Source organism: Saimiri boliviensis, assembly GCF_048565385.1.
Source record: "Saimiri boliviensis isolate mSaiBol1 chromosome 19 unlocalized genomic scaffold, mSaiBol1.pri SUPER_19_unloc_2, whole genome shotgun sequence".
Classification (NCBI taxonomy): Eukaryota; Metazoa; Chordata; class Mammalia; order Primates; family Cebidae; genus Saimiri; species Saimiri boliviensis.
The window spans coordinates 1667268-1682739 of record NW_027412503.1 but is presented as its reverse complement, the minus strand read 5'-3'; positions in this window follow the sequence as shown (position 1 = coordinate 1682739).

The window sequence follows — 15472 nt, the reverse complement described above, 5'->3', positions numbered from 1 at the left end:
GGACTCCAGTGTCCCAGGGTTTCCTCAGCCCTCCTCCTCCTGTAGGAACCAGGGCTGCTGTGGCCTCAGGACCCGGCCTCTGCACTCCCCTGAGCCCTGTCCTTCCCCTGCTGTGACTGTCTCTTTCTTGTTCCTGGTGTCACAGGGACCAGCTGACCCAAAAGGAGCCGAAGGAGCTGCAGTGAGTGACCCATGTTAGTTCTGACCTTCGTCCCCTCCCACTGGACTACAAACTCTCTCTCCAGAGCAAACAGACTCCCCCAGGGAGCCCCTGATTCCCAGGCAGGAGACTGACTTGGTCCTTCTGTGACCTTGATCCCATGTGTGACCTCTTGACCTCTCCATGACCTCATTTGTCCTCACCCAGCAGGAGAGGACCAGGCTGACCCCAACCAGGGCTGTGCTGGGGAGGCATTCTGGGTTTTCTGCAATTTGGCAGCAGGAGGGGAGCTTCGCTGACTCTGGGATGACGTCACAGAGGTGTGAACTGGCCACTGGCTGCCCCTCCTCTGCCTGTGGTGCACCCCCTCAGGGCCCAATGAGTTGGGGGTCCTGGAAATGGAGAGAAGCATTTGGGAATTCCTACTGGAGGAAGGATAGAGAGGACTCAGTCTTGGGTCATTTAGGGCACTGGGAGACGGGATAAGGAGACTCTCCCAGAGTGCTAGACTAATTCACAGATTAAAATACCGGCGTCCAGCTCTGGTGCGGTGGCTCATGCCTGGGATCCCCTTGCTTCGGGAGGCTGAGGCAGGAGGAGGGCTTGAGGCTGGAATTGGAGGCCAGCTTGGGGACACAGCCAGGAAAAGAAGTGGCTGCGGGAGGCGGGGGCATCCAACTACTGGGCCAAGGTCCTCAGGAGGGACCTGCCGGTGGGGGAAGGCATGTGACTGCCCCACGGGACGCCAGGTCTCACCCCGACCCCCTTGCGCTTGCATTTCCTGGCCCTCTCATGGGCACATGCAGAGACCCTTCCTTGTCTCTGGAAGGGGAACTTGGAGCAATTCCCACGGGACCCTGGGAAGGACGGAGGCCGGGATCTGGGTCCCCTCTCAGTACTCAGAGCGTAGCCAGGCCCAGGGCTCCTGCTCATTGCCTGAGAGCATGGGAGGTCGCCCAGGGTGCGCGCCCGGCAGGGCCCTGCTGTGCTACCCAGAACCAGGAGGCCTGGCCGCAGTCTCTGACCCCTCTCTCGCAGGGGATCGCGCAGGACGCGGATGCAGAGGCCGGGGTGGTGGCTGCAGCTGTGGTGCCAACTGCTCGGGTGAGGCGGGAGGAGCGCGGGAGCCCGGGAGGCAGAGGCTGCAGGGAGCTGAGATCGCGCCACTGCTCTACAGCCTGGGCGCACAGCGAAAACCCATCAAGGAAAGGGAAAGGAAAGGAAAGGAAAGAAAAAAGCCAGAGCTCAGGGCAAGAGCCAGCGTGTGGTCTCGGGCGGGCTCGGTAGTGAGGATGCTCTGATTTGCCGGGTCCTGCGCGGTCCCCAGCCTGTGCCTGGCTGCAGTGCCCTCCCTATGGTCGTTGTCTGCCCGGACCCATACCCAGCCCCACGCCTGTCCTGCCCTCTTCCCAGAGTCGCGTGGAAACACCCGTGCAGGTGCCGGAGGGCGGCCCCTGTGTCTGTCTCACACCCAAATACCTTGCCACGAGGAACACGTGGCCTGAGACGCGCATTCCGTCTCTATCCTTAAAGCCTTCACCTTTTAACAGGTCTCAGTGGAGACGTGTTTAGGACTTTCACGTGGTCCTAAACGTCCGAGCGGGAGGGAGGGAAACTCTGCCCCCATCGCGGCGATGAGACCGCGCGTGACGGGGACTTGGGAATCCGCGCGCCCGGGAGCGCCCCTCGGCCAAGCTCCGGGGAGAAGCACCTGGGAAGGCGCCTAGGCGGCGCGCGGCGACCGGCGCGAACCGCGCGGGCCGCTCCAGACCGCGGGCCGCCGAGGGCCGCCGCCGCCGCGCACGCCCGGCCCGGCGCTTCCCCGGAGTCCCCGCGTGGGCGCTCCCCGCGGCCACGGCCCGCGCAGCGCGACCCCGGCGGCAGACGGCGCGCGTGGACCGATGGTTTGTTCGCGGTCTGCGAGCTCGGGCCCACGAGGGTGGCTGCGGGACGGAGACGGACCCCCGGGCGCCTGCGGGTCCGCGCTCCGGAGAGGACGGGGCCTTTCTCCAGGCGAGCAGGTCGGGCCCCCCGCCAGGACTTCCCCACCGGGATCCTGGCAGGCAGGGACCTGACGCCTGAAACGAGGACGGGCCGGGAGAGGGTGTGGGTGAGTCCCCTTTCACTCCACTGTTTCCTGGCGCAATTCTTTCTAAACCTGAAAACAAAGCCCAGAAGCCGTCAAGGACATGACGGAGAAGCAGACGACGTGACCACACCAAAGTCACCTGCACCTGCAGCGCAGCCGGGCCGAAGGACGGCAAACGGGTGTGGGCCGCATTTGTGCAAGTGTCTGTGTAAGAGGATTGATTTCAGCCGGGCTCAGGGGCTCCCGCCTGTAATCTCAGTGCTTTGGGAGGCCAGGGAAGGAGGATCGTTTGAGGCCAGGAGTTGGAGACCAGCCTGGGCGACATAGCAAGATCTCATCTCTTAAAAAAAAAAAAAAAAAAAAAAAAAAAAACAAAAAAAAAAAAAAAAAAAAAACTCGATTTCAGCATTATTTACCATAGTAACAAGAAAGGAAGAAATAATACGCATTAAGAGGGGCATATTTAAATAAATCCCAGTACATCCATACAATGCAATACTGTGAATTTGTGGAAGAAGCTGGTCAGGGGAAGTTCCAGTGGGTCACATTCTAGGTAGAGGGAATAGAGAAAGGAAAGGCTGAGACTGCAAGGAGTTCATGTTGTTGGAGGAAACGCACAGGTCAAGTAGCTGGAGCTTCGTGGCTGAGACCTTCAAAGAGAGTGGCTCAGATGAGGCAAAAGAGACAGGGGAGGCCAGACCTCACATACCGGGATGGCCACAGCAACAAGTCTGAACTTCATTCCAAGGCCAGTGGGAAGTTGCTGGAAGGTTTTCAGTGATGAGTCACAAAATCTGATTTCTATTTCACAAGATCCTCCCGTCTGCTGTGTGGAAATGGATGGTAGGGGTGTGGGACAGAAACGGAGAGCACTGGTGAGCAGTGCGGCAGCTTGGGAGAGAGACCATGTGGCTTGCATGGGGGAGGCTGCAGAAGAGTGGCGAGAAGGCACCAGGGTCAGGGGATGTTTGGAAGAAGAGTCAGTGGAACTTGTTGATGGATTAGCTGTGCAAACTGAGGGAGGAAGGAGTTGAGGAAATCCAGTTCAGTGCTGGTCATGATTAAATTGATGTAATATTCAGAGAACTGGATAACAGTGGCAGGAAGAAATCTCTCAAGCTAGTATCCAGGGGGCTAATGTGTCTATGCGCTATTAGAACTGTGGGGAAAATGTTATTAATTTATGAAATAATGTGTATACATGCGTGTTTGTGTCTGTCTGTGATGCTATGTAACAGAATGTCAAATAGATTTTTTCTATTTTCATGGTCCAAAGCCAAGCAGCCACCTCTTGCTGGTACTGAGAGGTACTAATGAAGACTTGACTCTACCACTAACTCCTATGTTATCTCCTTCCCTTCCTGCAAGCCGAGGAGGGTGAAGGGAGAAGTCTCACTGGGTGCACACAGCTTCCAAACAGCGGGTCTGCCAGCCCTGGCCCAAACTGAGGATGTTTGTGTGTCCTCTGGTGAGACCTGCATCTTGCTACTCACCTGAGCATCTGCTTAGACAGAAAAAAATTGAAGATAAATATTTTTAAAATTAATAGTTTCCTAAATACCAGAAATAATTAGAAATAAAACAATAAAATTATATTTACACCAGCATTAGAAAAACAGACTGTTAGGAGTAATCCTTATAAGAAATTTGCATAACCTCTACTTAAAAATGCGTACACTTCGTAAATGGACAGCAATACATAATAATTTTTAACAAATTTTTGAATCTATCTACTAAACATTTTACAGAAATATGAGATTTTCAGTTTAATATGAGCTGTTAAAATGTCTAATTCTGATCCCAAAATGATTTTCTTTGCAATTTGACAAAATAATTTCAAAGTTCATCTGGAAAAAGAAACAGTTGAGATTAGGGGAAAAAAAGGAAGGGCAGTTGTGAATGCTCCCTATGAAATGCTGGGTATTTCATAACATTGTTCTGAATGCATTTCAAAACAATGTGTTCTTAGAAAGCTGCACAGACTCTAGAATTCACAGATAAACTGCTGAGTGTAATGATCTTGAAACAGAAACATGAATTTAACATTTCATAGTGAAGCGTCCTAAAGCTGTATAAGGGATAGGTTTTCTTACCAAAGAGTATTTGGAAAGTCATCTGTTCCATTCAGGAAAGAAGTCTAGGTGGAGATGTAACTCATACCATGCACTGAAATAAATTGTAGTATAGTAAAGAGATAAATGTAAAAGCAATGTGAAACCACTCCGGAATTCTTTTAAGGATGCTAAAATAAAATGTGGGCAAACATATTCTAATCTTGGTTTAAAAATTTTTAAGAAAAAAGGAAGCATTGAATGAAACCATGTGGGAAAAAAGAGAACTGACAATATAAAGCTGTCTGTGGGTGCGTGTGTGTATGTGTGTGTGTGTGAGTGTGTGTGTACACATAGGAAATTAAAAACAACTAGAGAAAAATCTTGTATTTTCTACACGACATTTTACTAAGCAATTGAAATGTAACTTATTAAAAAACATGTAAAAGATACAGGGAGGCATTCATAAAAGAAGACAAAAAACTAATAACTTTTTGAATGTCCAGCTTCAACAGTAATCAAAGAAATGCATGTAAAACACTGATATAATGCCATTTTTACCTCTGAGATTTATAAATATTAAAATGTTTATAACCCCCAGAGATGTGAAAGGGTTGACAAGTATTCTCATACGCTATTGCTGGCCTATTCTTTTTTCACTTAAAACAATTAAAAATTGTGTTTGGGGTACAGGTGGTTTTTGGTGGAGAAGTTCTTTAGTGGTGATTGCTGAAATTTTAGTGTACTCATTACCCAAGCAGTGTACACTGTGCTCAATATGTAACCCTTATCCCTCACCCCACTCCCAAACTTCCCCCCAGCCAAGTCCCTAGAGTCCATTATATTACTCTTATGTGGTTGCTCTATTCTTTGGCTCACTTCTGGAAAGCATTTTGATGATACAAAATTGAAAGCCTTATAAAATTTATTAGAACATCGTCCATCAACTCCCACCCTCCAATTAGTAAGAAGGACATTTAAGTATTGCCAACTTTAAACATATTTCCAGCGAAATTCTGGCAGTCTGGAAGTGTGCTGTAGAACCTTTAAGTTCTTTGCTGTTGTTGTTGTTGTTGTTGTTGTTGTTTAGATGGAGTCTCACTCTGTAGCCCAGGCTGGAGCGCTGGAGTGCTGTGGCACCATCTCGGCTCACTGCAACCTCTGCCACTTGGGTCCTGGTTCAAGCGATTCTCCTGCCTCAGGCTCTGAAGTAGCTGAGATTACAGGCACATGCCACCATGCCCAGCTGATTTTTGTATTTTTAGTAGAGACAGGGTTTCACCACATAGACCAGGCTGGTCTATGAACTTCTGACCTTGTAATCCACCCACCTCGGCCTCTGAAAGTGCTGAGATTACAGGTGTGAGCCACCCTGCCTGGCCAGAACTTTTAAGTTCTAATGAATCATTTGACCATTTCTTGGAATTACCTCCACACTACTTTTAAAGAAAACATTGGCCGTTCGTCAATTCATCGTTGACTGTTGGGGCAATCTTTTATCCATCTGTTTTTAGTCTTCCGTTAAAGGGTATTAATTCAAGCCAATGGGCTATGGAGACCTTGAGGGTCTTCTCTTTACCAGCCATTGAATCTTTTGATTCTCATTCCTTTGAAATGCACATGCTTGGGCAAAACTACATTGTGTCCTCCACAAGCCTTTAGTCCAATTTTGGGGATTAGAGTAAAATTCCTAGACCAGTGAATCAAGCTGTAGCATGACTTGGAACCACCTGAGACAGATGATAAAACAGGTTGCTGGTTCCCCGGCTCCCAGAGTTTCAGATTCAGTAGATCTGGAGCAGGTCCTGGGAATTAGCATTTCTTTTTTTTTTTTTTTTTTTTTTTTTGAGACGGAGTTTCGCCCTTGTTACCCAGGCTGGAGTGCAATGGCGCGGTCTCGGCTCACCGCAACCTCCACCTCCTGGGTTCAGGCAATTCTCCTGCCTCAGCCTCCTGAGTAGCTGGGATTACAGGCACGAACCACCATGCCCAGCTAATTTTTTGTATTTTTAGTAGAGACGAGGTTTCACCATGTTGACCAGGATGCTCTCGATCTCTCGACCTCGTGATCCACTCGCCTCGGCCTCCCAAAGTGCTGGGATTACAGGCTTGAGCCACCGCGCCCGGCCGGGAATTAGCATTTCTAATGAGCTCCCAGGTGACGCTGATGTTGGCAGAGAACCACTGGCCTAGAGGAAAGTGTTTCTAAGGTGAGCGGGATGGGCAGTCACTTGGTTTTTGAGGGAGCAAAAGTTTGAATTAAAAACATGAAACTATGATAGAACAATTTCAAGTAAGTATCAGCCAGTGTGTGAGAGATATCCTAGCCAGACTCAGGCAGTCACTTACTACTTTTTAATGTGAATCAGCCCTTGGTTTTCCAATTAGGCTTTATTTTCCGCAAGGGCAAATTCCCATCTTAAACATTTTTGGAATTCTCCATGGTTATTTGCACAAGTAAAGAATCGCTAGAGATTTACTAATTGAACTGAACTCATAAATCAAACATACGCTGAGAAGAGAGAGTCCATAGAAAGTTCTGGACCTGTAAGTGGATTAAACACTAAATCTGAAATAGGTAGAATTTAGGATTTAGTGTGTAGCCCAGTTAAAGACTGTCACTAAATCCCTATCTTTCCATTATCGCAGTTATAGCTGATAAGCTGAATAAACTTTGAGGTTGAAGATTTTAATAGTGATAAACCTCCTCTAAGAGTCCCTGGATGGGCTTTATTTTGGGATGCCAATAATAATGGTAATCATGGGACAAGTGTGGTATTATTCAGTTCATCCCAGTTCTTAATAAGGTTGCAGGACAAGAGAAGGGGAGTGAGATAGATGTAAATAAAGGAATTTGCTCTGCCCGGAAAACAATTTTTTAAAGCCAACATTTCTCAAATATCGGCCTCACAGTTTTTTGTTTCTTTTTTTCTTTCTTTCTTTCTTTTCTTTTCTTTCTTTCTTTTTCTTTCTTTTGGGAATGTTTCTTGGAAAAAGCTGTTGAGATTAGGTATTAAATGTTCATTGTCTCCTTTTTTAAAAATATATTTATGTGGTTATAAATGGATTTAATTTTATCCCAGACATTGGGCAATATCCTATGTTCCCCTGATGAACTTGGGACTGTGGTATCCTTTCCAGTTATAGTAATAATGATGGCTAACTTGTTCATAGCACTCACAAATCACAAAGCACTGTCCTAAGTATTTGACAAGTATTAATTCAGTTAACTTATAATAGTCCTATTTTATTTTTTTTATATAGTTGAGAAATCTGAAGCACAGAGGGATTAAGTAGCATTTCCAATGTCAGCCAGGAAGTGACACAGCTGGGATTTACGCTGGTCAGATTCTAACCACTATGCGGCGCTGTCGGCTCGATGCAGCTGAACTGCAGGGGATGCTGGGAAGCCACGGGCTTTCAGGTCAAATGACCCCTGTGAAATTCTGGTCTGGTCTGTGCTATAGACCTTTCTGAACTTCATTTTTCATCCATATATAATCAAGGATCCTGATAATGACTTCACAGTTTGTTTTTTTTTTTTAAACAGAGGCCTGGTGCCAGGCTGGAGTGCAGTGCTGTGATCTCCGCTCACTGCAACCTCTGCCTCCCCAGCTCAAGCAATTCTCCTGCCTCAGCCTCCCAAGTAGCTGGGATTACAGGTACCTGACACCACACCCAGCTAATTATTTTCTGTATTTTTAGTAGAGACGGGGGTTTCATCATATTGGCCAGGCTGGTCTCCTGACCTCCTGACCTCATAATCCACCCACCTCGGCCTTCCAAAGCACTAGGATTACAGGCGTGAGCCACAATGCCCTGCTTAACTTTTTGAAGAAAACTCTTCTCCAATTTCCCTTTAAGCTACTGACATTCACACAACCCTGGTCTCGCTGTAACCTCACAGTCCAGGAAGCCACATATCATGTGCTTTGGCTCTCACAGGTCACTCAGAGGCAGGGCAAGAACAGAAAAAGCACTGGTTTCAGAGTAAAAGAAAACTCACGTCCTATTCCCAGCACAGTCAGTCTCTAGATGTGTGAATTTCTGCATGACGTTCAATGTCTCTGGGTCTGTATTTCCATTTATTTCATAGAGTGGTTATGAGGATTCGGTGAAGTAATATATGCCAGGTGCTTAGGCAAGGGTCAAGCAGAGCAAATAGTAGCTGTTGCCAATTTTCTTCTTTCCTTTGCCTTTATCCTGAGGGATTTTAGTTTGGAAATTTTATAGCATCTTTGATGCTGTAAAATGATGAACCTGGGCCTCAGTGGATCTGTCAACACCCAGAAATTACATGGAAAGTTGGGTATGCTCTCAAGTGTCTCTGTTAGCTTCCTGGGGCTGCTTTAACAAACTACCAAACTGAGTGGCTTAAACAACATACTCTTATTGCCACAGAGTTTGAAAGCTAGAAGTCTGAAATCAAGGTGTGAGCAGGACTGGTTCCTTTGAGGGCTGGGAGGGAGAACCTGTTCCATCCTTCTCTCCCAGCTTCTGGTAGTGCCAGGCCACCTTGGCTTATAGATGGCGATCTCCTTGTGTCTCCTCCATACATACTCATCTCTGTGTCCATATTGCCCCATTATATAAGGACGTCAGTTATATTGAATTAGGGCCCTCCCAAATGACTTTAAGTTAATCATCTGCAAAGATTCTATTTCCAAATAAGGTCACATTCATAGACACCGGGGTTAAAACTTCAACATCTCTTAGGGGAAAAACAATTCAACCCATAACAGAATCTAGCTTTCATTGGATTCGTAAAGATGTCTGTGGCCCTTCCAAAGACTAGGAACTGTTGACTGTAAACTTCATAATGGCTTATCCCATACCAACCTAATCAACAAGCTTGTATACTTGAGACTGGCCATGTTGTCTTGAGTGCCAGATCATGGAGAAACACTAAAGTAATTCTTTTTTAAAAATAGATATTTTATTGCATTTTATATTTTGGGGTACATGTGAAGAACATTGAGGATTGTTGCATAGGTACATACATAGCAATGTGGTTTGCTGGCTTCCTCCCCATCACCTGTATCTGGCTTTTCTCCCCATGTTATCCCTCCCCAACTCCCCACCCCTGCTGTCCCTCCCCTAGTCCCCCCCCTGCAGAACCCAGTGTGTGATGCTCCCTCCCTGTGTCCATGTGTTCTCATTGTTCAACACCTGCCTATGAGTGAGAACACGTGGTGTTTGATTTTCTGTTCTTGTGTCTGTTTGCTGAGAATGATGATTTCCAGGTTCATCTATTCTGACGGGGTTGTTTAGGCATGCACTAATGGGAAGAAAGTACAGGATGTCTGTTTCTACATCAAACTTTATTCCATTGGGAAACTTTATTCCATTGGTGTTTAGTTAAAATATTGCTGTGCTAAGAATTTCTCAAGTCTCATTCTAATAAAGTCTACAATCCAGTGAATGACACATAGTCACCAAAAAACACGTGTGCTGGCATAATTATAAATTGGGAAGAGTGCTGGAATAGAAAGAGGCATGATTCTATAAAGTTAAATAATTTGGCTTGGCCAGGTGCAGTGGTTCACATCTGTAATCCCAGCACTTTTGGAGGCTAAGGCAGGTGGATCACCTGAGGTCAGGAGTTCGAAACCACCCTGACCAATATTGTGAAACCTTTTTCTATTAAATGGTGAAACCCTGTTAAAAATTAGGCCAGGCGCGGTGGCTCAAGCCTGTAATCCCAGCACTTTGGGAGGCCGAGGCGGGTGGATCACAAGGTCGAGAGATTGAGACCATCCTGGTCAACATGGTGAAACCCCGTCTCTACTAAAAATACAAAAAACTAGCTGGGCGTGGTGGTGCGTGTCTGTAATCCCAGCTACTTGGGAGGCTGAGGCAGGAGAATTGCCTGAGCCCAGGAGGCGGAGGTTGCGGTGAGCCGAGACCGCGCCATTGCACTCCAGCCTGGGTAACAAGAGCGAAACTCCGTCTAAAAAAAAAAAAAAAAAAAAAAGAATTAAAAATACAAAAATTAGCTGGGCGTGGTGGTAGATGCCTGTAATCCCAGCTACTCAGGAGGCTGAGACAGGAGAATCACTTGAACTCGGGAGGTGGAGGTTGCAGTGATCCAAGTCGTGCCATTGCACTCCAGCCTGGGTGACAGGGTGAGACTCTATCTCAAAAATAAAAAAAAAAAAATAAATAATTTGGCTTGACCTGGATTAGCCAGGTAAGGCTTTAGTGAGGAAATGATGCTTCATCTGTGTTTGGAATGATGAATTAAAGTGCACCTTAAGGGAAGAGTATTCCAGGCAGAGAAATAGCCCATCCAAAGGCTCTGCGGTAGGAGTGAACATGGTGCACTGGGCAAAGGAGAAGAAGGCCAGAGAATTGGCAGTGGGAGAATGGGAATGATGTGACATGAGGTTGAAGGGCAATTTGGGCATTGTGAGCTGAATTAGGAACTTATCCTAGGAATTTATCCTAGCAGAAACAGGACACCACTGAAAGGCTCCTCCCTTGTCCCCAACCTGTATATCAATCTGTATGCCTAACTTGCTAGCCCTCCAACATCTTGACATTCTTAGCCTTGATTCTTTAGAGATACTACTTTATTCTGACTGTGTTCCCATTACTCTGGCTTTGCTTTTTCAACTTCATTTTTCTCTGTCTGCTCCTATTTTTTTGAGAGGGAGTTTTGCTCTCGTTGCCCAGGCTGGAATGCAAAGATGTGATTTGGACACAATACAACGTCCACCCCCACTGGGGTTGAAGCAATTCTCCTGCGTCAGCCTCCTGAGTGGCTGGGATCATAGGCACCTGCCACCATGCTCGGCTAATGTCTGTCTGCTCCTTAACTATTGCTTTCCACTCTTTCCCTGAGTGATCTCACCCTGTTGCACGGTTTCAGCTATCACCCTCTTATAGATACCTCCAAAACTTTCCCCCCAGGTTACAGTTGCCTTTTTTCATCTGCTTACAAAACAAATAATGTACAATTTTGGTCACATGAATATATATGTGGTCTGCCTAAGCCCTGCTTTGTAACTCTGTAGGTAACTGCTTTGTAGAGGATGTTTCCAATCTGGCATCATTCCAGCTAATAAGACAAATTTGCTACAGGGCAGAGGGAAATGTGTCATCACTAAAGAGGTGTGAACACTGACTGGTGGGGTGATGTCAGTAAAGCCTCCCTACTCACCTGTGGAAACAACTGACAGACAGTCTGCCCTTGTGTGCTCTCCTGATTTATAAAACACATGCTTTGAATTTGCTGAGGCTTCCGCTCATCTTCTCTGAGGCACCCTGACTCAAGGCTTCAGTTGCCCTCTGCTTACTTCTATGTGGGCATAGAGCTTCCCCCAGCTGAGACGGCATGGCAGGAAACCAACAAATTAATGCACTTGAAGGTCACCCTGGCGATGTCAGAAAGTCAGACTGCAGTGAACAGCTTGGTGGGTCTGATTCTCAGGCAGGGATGCTTCTAAGGTGACGACTGTGGAAGATAAAGAGGAAGAACAGAGAAAGAAAGGGAGAAAGAGAAGAAAAGAGGCAGGGAGAAAAAGATGCCAAAAAAATAGTTGCTAAACACTGTGCGATTTATTTTCACAGTTGTAGTTTATTTGATCCTCACAGACAGCCTGGTAAGGTATGTTTTTGTTTTGTTTTGTTTCGTTTTGTTTCGTTTTGGGGTTTTTTTGTTTGATTGTTTGTTTGTTGAGATGGCGTCTTGCTCTGTTACCCTGGCTGGAGTGCAATGGTGTGATCTCGGCTCACTGCAATCTCCTCCTCCCGGGTTCAAGTGATTCTACTGTCTCAGCCTCCCAAGTAGCTGGGATTACAGGCACCCACCACTGTGCCTGGCTAATTTTTATATTTTAGTAGAGATGGGGTTTCACTGAGTTGCCCAGGCTGGTCTCGAACTCCTGAGCTCAGGAAATCCACCCACCTCAGCCTCCCAAAGTACTAGGATTATAAGCATGAGCCAGGGCACGCATCCCAAGGTAAGTATTTTTTATATTTTAATTTGTATAGGCTCAGAAGCATGAAACAGGTCTCCTGAACTAAAAAAATGAAAACTAGTAAATTTGTTCAGCAAGTTGGGAATCACTCATTGTTGCTTTCTTTTGAATTTAATGTTCTTTCAACTATACAACAAAACCTTCATCATTGCTTTGGTGAATTAGCCAGAACGTTTGAGTCATTCTGGGTTCTGTCACTGTCGTGAGGACTCAGCTACCATTGAGTCCTCTGTGCGTTTTTCTTTGTACAATTTGTCCTAAACCTGTACGTTTAAGTTAAATCAACACAGCCAGAAACCCAAACCAAATACCTGAGAGCAAATATTTGTAAACCTGGGACCCACCAGCTTAACAGAGACAGTCTCCTCTGTCCTATCCCCTAAAATCCTCCCATTTTATTACAATTCTTTTTTCTTTCTGGTCTAGATTTCTCAACCTGATTTGGCTCAGCTCATATTCTTGGACATGTGAGCTGATTTTTACTGGCTTTAACTCAATACTAATTAGGGATTTGCCTCCTGGGCCACCCTTTGATCCTCCTGGACTTACTTCAGGTCCCTGAATGCTTCACGACCCTACATGAAAGCAAAATTCTCATACTTGTCTACCTGGCTGGCACTCAGATGCTCCAACATTGAAACCGTCTAGTGCAGGGGAGAGTTCAGAGAGGACAAGGGGAGAAGAACCCAATTACAGAACAGCCTTTGGGTACTCCAGCACTGGCTCTCATAAGCAAGTTGTACTTACCCTCTAGCAGGAATGTTATATTGAGAATTTGAAGGAAAGCTTGTCTAGCAAGAACTACCTGCTCTAGTCATCCTTAATGGTCTATATTGGGCAAGCGGTCATTCCACCAAATTCAGGTATGTAGGGCGAATTCCTTTCTCTTCAACTCAATAAGTCATTCTATCATGGGGGTACTACAAAAGGTTTTGTACAAACGTACATTAGCATATAGTAATCACTCCCCAACAGTAAGTTTCTGTGATGAGTCATTCCAATAAATGTACCTGTACTTGTGGATTTTTTTCCCCATAGTCTCCAGAATTTTGCTGCCATTACCCATGCACTGTGAATTCTTGGAGAGGTTTACGTTTTCATAATCACCTGCAGCCATGACTTCCAAACATCGCCGAATCATTCTCTGCTCCATGCTTGCTGTTATTTCTTATTATTCACATCTTGGCACTGATGGAACATAGCTCCAACCCCTTTCTATTATATTTACAGAGAAACAAATTACTTAAAGTCTTTACTGCAGTTCTAAGCAGATAAAAGGAGCTTATAGTCAGCACCAGATGCACCATAAGAATGGACATAAAAATTTCTCATGGAAAATGTCTGCACATGGCTTGTCCACCTCTTTCAAAAAATCTGTCTTTTTTTAAATTATACTTTAAGTTCTGGAGTATATGTGTAGATCTTGCAGGATTGTTGCATAGGTACACACATGCTATGGTGGTTTGCTGCCACCAACCCCCATCACCTACATCAGGCATTTCTCCCAATGCTATTCCTTCCCAACCTCCCCACCCCTGCTATCCCTCCTCTCGCTCCCACCCCCCAACAGACCCCAGTGTGTGATGTTCCCCTTCGTGTGTCCATGTGTTCTCATCATTCAACTCCCACCTATGAGTGAGAACATGTGGTGTTTGATTTTCTGTTCTTGGGTCAGTTTCCTAAGAATGATGGTTTCCAGCTTTATCTATGTCCCTGCAAAGACATGAACTCATCCTTTTCTGTGTCTGCATAGTATTCCATGGCATATATGTGTCACATTTTCTTTGTCCAGTCTATCATTGATGGACATTTGGGTTGGTTCCAAGTCTTTGTTATTGTGAACAGTGCTGTAAACATACGTGTGCATGTGTTTTTATAACAGAATGATTATAATCCTTTGGGTATATGCCTAGTAATGGGATTGCTGGGCCAAATGGTATTTCTAGTTCAAGATCCTTGAGGAATCACCACACTGTCTTCCACAATGGTTGAACTCATTTACACTCCCACCAACAGTGTAAAAGTGTTCCTATTTCTCCACATCCTCTCCAGCATCTGTTGTCTCCTGATTTTTCAGGGATAGCCATTCTAACTGGCGTGAAATGTTATCTCAATGTGGCATTTCTCTAATGACCAGTGATGATGAGCCTTTTTTTTTCATATGTTTGTTGGCTGCATAAATGTCTTCTCACACCAAAGCGCCTGCGGTTTGGGTGAAGCAGCCTGAAGCAAGTCAACGTGCCACTGCCTGGGGCCCAGCTCAGAGGCTACCAGGGATGCCCCAGTCTGGTTCTCTGGAGTTCATAGCATCCTGTTACCTGGATCTGCACATGGGGGTGCCTTTCTGCATCTTGCCATCAGGTCAGTGCTCCTCCAAGCTCCCTCCTGCTGGCCTGGAGACAGCGGCCTGAAGCACACCCCTACTGCACTCCAGCAGAGCTCTCCAGACCAGAAGCCCCACAGCGTTTAGCCCTGGCTTGGACACTGGGCCTGGGGAACCAGAGTGGGAGCTGGCCGCCCAGCTCCAATCCTGTGGCTCCAGAGTGCCCCGTCGCCAATAGCCATGTGGGTGCAGAAGGGTGGCAAAAGTGCCTCGGGCAGGGTCTGGGCTGGATGAGCTGCTTGTGCTCACAATATTGAGGCCATTTGCAGCAAGCTCCGACAGCCCGAGCTCCAAGCTGCAGCTGCAGCCACCTGCACCAGCACCGCCCAGACTGTCTTGGGGGCTTTCTTCAGAGGAAGCTGTCAGCATCCTCAAGTTGCAGGGGCTCTAGACCCAGCACTGCTTCAAGAGGCTTTTTCTCAGGGGCGGCCTTCTCTTCTCAATGGCCTGAAACCTCCATCAATTCCCACGAAATTTACGGGGAACACAAGGCTGTCCCTAACATTGGTGGTGCCAGGACTGGCGCGCATGGGTTGCACACGTCGGTCACTGAGCCACGTGCAGTGATGGCACCTGAGGCACGCACGCTGCACACTGTGGCTCGCCTGCAGAGGCTGGGACACGCACACGCCACACACGCACGCTGCACGTTGTGGCTCACCTGTGGAGGCTGGGACACCCGCACGCCGCACGCTGTGGCTCGCCCGCGGAGTCTGGGACACGCGCACGCCGCACGTTGTGGCTCGCCTGCGGAGGCTGGGACACGCGCACCCCGCACGCTGGGGCTCGCCCGCGGAGGCTGGGACA